Source organism: Budorcas taxicolor, chromosome 16, assembly GCF_023091745.1.
Source record: "Budorcas taxicolor isolate Tak-1 chromosome 16, Takin1.1, whole genome shotgun sequence".
Taxonomy (NCBI): domain Eukaryota; kingdom Metazoa; phylum Chordata; class Mammalia; order Artiodactyla; family Bovidae; genus Budorcas; species Budorcas taxicolor.
In genome coordinates, this window is record NC_068925.1 from 74,247,781 (window position 1) to 74,254,655 (window position 6,875).

The 6,875-nt window shown below is 41.9% G+C and overlaps 1 pseudogene; it reads left to right on the top strand.

Annotated features, from left to right (window-relative positions):
* The first annotated feature begins 1,026 nt into the window (after positions 1-1,026).
* LOC128061312 (cyclin-dependent kinase 1-like) lies at positions 1,027-6,217 on the top strand (annotated as a pseudogene).
* The last annotated feature ends 658 nt before the right edge of the window (positions 6,218-6,875 follow it).

Below are 6,875 nucleotides of genomic sequence, written 5' to 3' on the forward strand. Positions count from 1 at the left end.
ACTTGAATACAGAGAATACAGAAATCTCAAAATAACTGTTAGTAAAACAGACAAAACTTAACAGATCTTAGGGCACAATCTCTCACGTTCTCACCTACTCCAATCCCACTGAAAGGCTTTGCCTTAAACAAAGAAAAGACGAAGAAAAACTGCTGAGAAGACAGAAGGGAGAAGATTAAAAAAAAAAAAAAAAGGTGACCTAAAACTATTGTCAGAAAGAAAAGCCCACCCTAATCTGAAAACACTTAAAAAAAAGGAACAAAAAACAATAGATTTAGATAGAGCACAGGGAAGGAATCTCAAAGTACATGTGAGCCGAAGGGACAAGCCTGATTTAAATGGGTGGGTGGATGCCTCTGTAACTTAGTTTCTGGAGAAGGAAAAGGCAAAAGGGGAGAAGGTTCTTTGGCAGTTTGGTGGAGATGAGGAAAAGAAACAAAATGGAAAAGAGTCTTGGGCTTCCCTGGTGGCTCAGACAGTAAAGAATCTGCCTCCAATGCAGGAGACCTGGGATTGATCCCTGGGTCTGATCCCTGGGTCAAGAAGATCCCCTGGAGAAGGGAAAGGCTACCCACTCCAGTATTCTTGCCTGGAGAATCCCCATGGACAGGGGAGCCTGACGGGCTACAGTCCCTGGGTTCTCAGAGTTGGATGGGACTGAGACTGAGCAACTCTCACTCACTTGCAAAGACAAAAGAATCACAAAATCAGACGATGCAGAACCCCTTCCCCACCAAAACAAAACACAACAAAATACCCTCACTGTATCTCTCCATTTCAATATCCTATTCTACTCAGCCTGAAATTCGCTCACTGATGTCACATTTTTAAATTACACATCCACATCTGCAGGGAATTTATGCAGATGATCGTCATTAACATAAACAGAACATGTAAGACAAGGAAAAAGTAGGCATATTACATGAGGGTGGACTCACTGAGAAGTGGGAGAATGGGGCTCGCCGTACTTCTTGGGCTCACTGCTTCATTAACATTTCCCAGCTTTCTTTGAGGTTAGATGTAGCCATGCCTGCATTATTGACAAGGGGTATGCATCCCAGGGAATGTGCTCTGCTCCTAGGCCTAGCCCATAATCACGTCCTAGGCAGAATCCTCCCTCCCCCTTCCCTCTTCCGCACCCCCTGCTGGATGCAGATAAACCCGCCACCTCCAAAAGCACACACGGAAGGTGCCAGAGCCATGAGATAGGAGCCTGGATCCCTGAATCGCTGCTCAAGACTGTGATGTAGCAATCACACCGATAGACCTGACTCAGACAAGTGAGAAAGAAACCTGCATCCTATTCAACTCATTATCTCTCTCAGATTTGCCTGACATACCAATACCTTAAATAATACAAAAGGCTATTTCCTAAGGAAGCAAAAAACCTTAACTAATGATATACGGTAAGAGGAGGCCTATGGCAACGCTGAGGGAAAAGGGGTGGCGAGGCAGACTGTGAATGACAGGCCAGCAGGGATTCTCTCTGGCCAACAAGGCACTGAGATGGGTGCCCGAAAAGAGAAGTGAAGCTCTAAACACAGTGACTGTATAACAAGCCTTTACTGCAAACATTAGTGCCAAGTGAAAGTCACTCAGTCGTGTCTGACTCTTTGTGATCCCATGGACTATGAAGTCCATGGAATTCTCTAGCCCAGACTACTGGGGTGGGTGGCCTTTCCCTTCTCGAGGGGATCTTCCTGACTCAGGGATCAAACCCAAGTTTCCCACATTGCAGGAGGATTCTTTACCAGCTGAGCCACAAGGGAAGCCCAAGAATCCTGGAGTGGGTAGCCTATCCCTTCTCCAGTGGATCTTCCTGACCCAGGGGTCAAACCGGGGTCTCCTGCATTGCAGGCAGATTCTTTACCAACGGAGCTATCAGGGAAGTCCAATAAGCTTTGATCTAAAAATGTAAACTCCGAAAATCGAAATACAACTATATAGGGAAAATGGGATGTGGACAAACGCATGGGGAGGATGAAATAATATTTTATTACTGCCAATAATGATTTAAATCACTGAATTATTTATGGAATGCTGATGCTGCTAAGTCGCTTCAGTCATGTCCAACTCTGTGCGACCCCGCGGATGGCAGCCCACCAGGCTCTTCTGTCCCTGGGATTTTCCAGGCAAGAATACTGGAGTGGGTTGCCATTTCCTTCTCCAATGTATGCATGCATGCTAAGCTGCTTCAGTCATGTCCGACTCTGTGTGACCCTATGGACAACAGCCCACCAGGTTCCTCTGTCCATGGGATTCTCAAGGCGGGAATACTGGAGTGGGTTGTCATTTCCTTCTCCATTTATGGACTGGTTTTACTCAATAAATGTACTAATATTCATTTAACATGTATTAGCTAGTTAATAATTAGCTAGTTAATGCTGTGAAAGTGTTGCACTCAATATGCCAGCAAATTTGGAAAACTCAGCAGTGGCCACAGGACTGGAAAAAGTCAGTTTTCATTCCAATCCCAAAGAAAGGCAATGCCAAAGAATGCTCCAACTACCACACAATTGCACTCATCTCACACGCTAGTAAAGTAGTGCTCAAAATTCTCCAAGCCAGGCTTCAGCAATACGTGAACCATGAACTTCCATATGTTCAAGCTAGTTTTAGAAAAGGCACAAGAACCAGAGATCAAATTGCCAATATCCTCTGGACCATTGAAAAAGCAAGAGAGTTCCAGAAAAACATCTACTGCTTTATTGACTATGCCACAGCCTTTGACTGTGCGGATCACAATAAACTGTGGAAAATTCTGAGAGAGATGGGAATACCAGACCACCTGACCTTCCTCTTGAGAAACCTATATGCAAGTCAGGAAGCAACAGTTTGAACTGGACATGGAACAACAGACTGGTTCCAAATAGGGAAAGGAGTATGTCAAGGCTATATATTGTCACCCTGCTTATTTAACCTGCTGGGCTGGAAGAAGCACAAGCTGGAATCAAGATTGCTGGGAGAAATATCAATAATCTCAGATAGGCAGATGACACCACCCTTATGGCAGAAAGTGAAGAGGAACTAAAAAGCCTCTTGATGAAAGTGAAAGAGGAGAGTGAAAAAGCTGGCATAAAGCTCAACATTCAGAAAACAAAGATCATGGCATCTGGTCTCATCACTTCATGGGAAATAGATGGGGAAACAGTGGAAACAGTGTCAGACTTTATTTTTTTGGGCTCCAAAATCACTGCAGATGGTGACTGCAGTCATGAAATTAAAAGACACTTACTCCTTGGAAGAAAAGTTATGACCAACCTAGATAGCATATTCAAAAGCAGTGACATTACTTTGCCAACAAAGGTCCGTCTAGTCAAGGCTATGGTTTTTCCAGTGGTCATGTATGGATGCAAGAGTTGGACTGTGAAGAAAGCCGAGTGCCAAAGAATTGATGCTTTTGAACTGTGGTGTTGGAGAAGACTCTTGAGAGTCCCTTGGACTGCAAGGAGATCCAACCAGTCCATTCTAAAGGAGATCAGTCCTGGGTGTTCTTTGGAAGGACTGATGCTAAAGCTGAAATTCCAATACTTTGGCCACCTCATGCAAAGAGTTGACTCATTGGAAAAGACCCTGATGCTGGGAGGGATTGGGGGCAGGAGGAGAAGGGGACGACAGAGGATGAGATGGCTGGATGGCATCAGCAACTCGATGGACATGAGTTTGGGTGAACTCTGGGAGTTGGTGATAGACAGGGAGGCCTGACGTGCTGCGATTCATGGGGTCGCAAGGAGTTGGACACAACTGAGCGACTGAACTGAACTGAACTGAATGTCTCTGAAAAGCAGAGACATTACTCTTGCTGACAAAGGTCTGTATAGTCAAGGCCCACTGATCACATACGGTTAAGAGAGCTGGACAGTAAAGAAGGAGGAACACCAAAGAATGTATGCCTGCAAACTGTGGTGGTGAAGACTTCTGAAAGTCCCTCGGACAGCAAGGAGATCAAACCAGTCAGTTTTAAGGGAGATCAACCCTGAATAATCTCTGGAAGGACTGATGCTGAAGCTGAAGCACTGGTATTTCGGTCATTGGATGTGAATAGACGATTCACTGGCAAAGTCCCTGTTGCTGGGAAAGATCGAGGGCAGAGGAGAAGAGGGAGTCAGAGGATGAGACGGCTGGATGGCATCACTGATGCAATGGACATGAACTTGGGCAAACTCCAGGAGATGGTGAGGGACAGGGAAGCCTGGCGTGCTGCAGGACACGGCCTTGCAGAGTCAGACATGACTGGGTGACTGAACAACAAGCTAGTTTAATCCTCACAACACATGAGGAACACAATACTGGTATCCCATTTCGTAGATGAAGACAGTGAGATACATGTTGTTGTTCAGTGGCTAAGTTATGTCCAACTCTTTGCAAGCTCATGGACTGCAGCATATCAGGCTTCCTTGTCATTGAGATATATGAGGGCTCAGTAACCCATCTAAGGTCAAACAGTTAATAAGTGGCAGAAAGACAGTATTATTAGAAGCCAGGCATCTTGATTCTAGAACCATATACCCAACCAGTACACTAAACTACGGAACTAAACCTTTACCTACAACAGGAAGAAAACAACAGATGTTTAAACATTTTCGAAAGCAAGAAATAGAGAAACTTAATTTAGAATATGAAGGTGAGCAGAAAACAGCTAGAAGGGTTGAGTGCCTTTGACTGTGGGAGTAGGATGGGTGTGAAGGACAGAAGGGCTAGGAGCATGATCTTATTAACAACAAAAGAAGCACTGCTTTGATTTAAAATCAGAGCTTTAACTTTCAATGAAAGGAGATAATTAAGACAAATGTTACATACATCATAATTTTGCTTGAATTTAGACCTGCTGCAAATTCACTTTAAAAAGTGGATCTAACAGAAACTAACATGACAAGTTCCTTTGTAATAGAACACTTTAAGGGGAAATTCAACCTTAGAACCTAACTCACTTAGTACAGCAACTATAGCTTGTTGCCTTGTCTACCCTCTAACTGTCAAAACCCCAACCTCGGAAAGAACCATTAATTAAAACTGACTGAGAACATTTATTCCTGCATGATGCTTTCAGTTGAGAAAATCATTGGAAAAATCAAACAACTATCCCTGGCAGAACATAAGACAACGATTAAGTACGTGTTTTGAAACTGGAATTCCAAAGACAATAAATTCATTAAGACAATAAACTATTTGTGTTCAAAAACCACAACATAAACATCTCTTTAATGCTTACATGCAAATCTATGTTCAGGTTAACCTTGCATTTCGTCTTCTCTTTTCTACCTAAGCTCACTTCCTGGGTGATCTCAACTAGTCTCACTGTTTTAACCACCAGATATCAAGGGAGAGCGACATCAATGTGGTAGCTGCTGATGCTTTCCCTGTGGAATAATAAGCCGGGATCGAACATATCCACAGATTAACTTTGGAAGACTATACCAAAACAGAGAAAATTGGAGAAGGTACCTATGGAGTTGTGCATAAGAGCAGACAGAAAACTACCAATCAAGGGGTAGCCATGAAGAAAATCAGACTAGAAAAGGGAAGAGGAAGGGGTTCCTAGTACTGAAGTTCAGGAAATATCTCTTACTAAAAGAACCTCGTCATCCAAATATAGTCAGTCTTCAAGACATGCTTATGCAGGATTCCAGTTATATCTCATCTTTGCATTCCTTTCCATAGATCTCAAGAAATATTTGGATTCTATTCCTCCTGGTCAGTTCATGGATTCTTCACTTGTTCAGAATTATTTGTACCAAATCCTACAAGGGACAGTGTTTTGTCAGTCTAGAAGAGTTCTAGACTTAAAACCTCAAAATCTATCGATGGATGATAACCGAACAATTAAACCAGCAGATTTCGGTCTTGCCAGAGTTTCTGGAACACCCATTAGAGGATACATCCATGAGGTAGTAACACTGTGGTGAAGATCTCTGGAAGTATTGCTGGGGTCAGCTCGCTACTCAACTCCAGTTGATATTTGATCAATAACTTTCAGAGCTTTGGGCACTTCCAACAATGAAGCGTGGCCAGAAGTGGAATCTTCACAGACTATGAAAATACATTTTCCAAGTGGAAACCAGGAAGTTTAGCATTCCATGTCAAAAACTTGGATGCAAATGGCTTGGATCTGCTCTCGAAAATGTTAGTCTATGATCCTGCCAAATGAATTTCTGGCAAAATGGCACTGAATCATCCATACTTTAATGATTTGGACAGTCAAATTAAGAAGATATAGCTTTCTGACAGCTCCAACGTCTTGTGTCAAGAACAGATGACTGTATTTTTACTATTATCTCTGTTTATGTCTCATATATTTTCTTTTCTTTGTTGTAAAACTTTAGCTATATTTCATCTTCTGATTTCAAAAGTGTTAACTTAAAAATGTAAATCCTGTTCTATGTGAATTTAAATGTAATAATTCTGTATATGTTTGTAGATCCCACTGTAACAACTGTTTGTTACTATAATAAAACTATATTAATAAATATAGTATTGATGTCAGGAATCAGGAAATTTTGAATTAGCTTAAACCATCTAAAATGCTACAGCAGTCTACTTTTCTTGTAGTTAAAAATACTAAAATTTAGGAAAGTGTGCTAAGTTCAAAGTTCATAATGATCTGAAGTATTTCTTATGCTCCGAATGTTTAAATTTTCTTGTCAGTTTCTTGCCATACTACCTGCTTAAAGAGGAGTATTCTTCAACTGGTATTTCAATTTGTGACCTACATGCTCAGGCATTCAGAATGAGAAAACTAACCAGATTTGAGAGATAATGCTTAATTTATAGAGGTTTTTGGTAACATAAAACTAACATTAGTGTATGACAAAGTTTGCTAAGTTTTATAGTCAGAGATCAAGGGCTGTCCACAGCAGGAAAGAACAGTTTAGAAA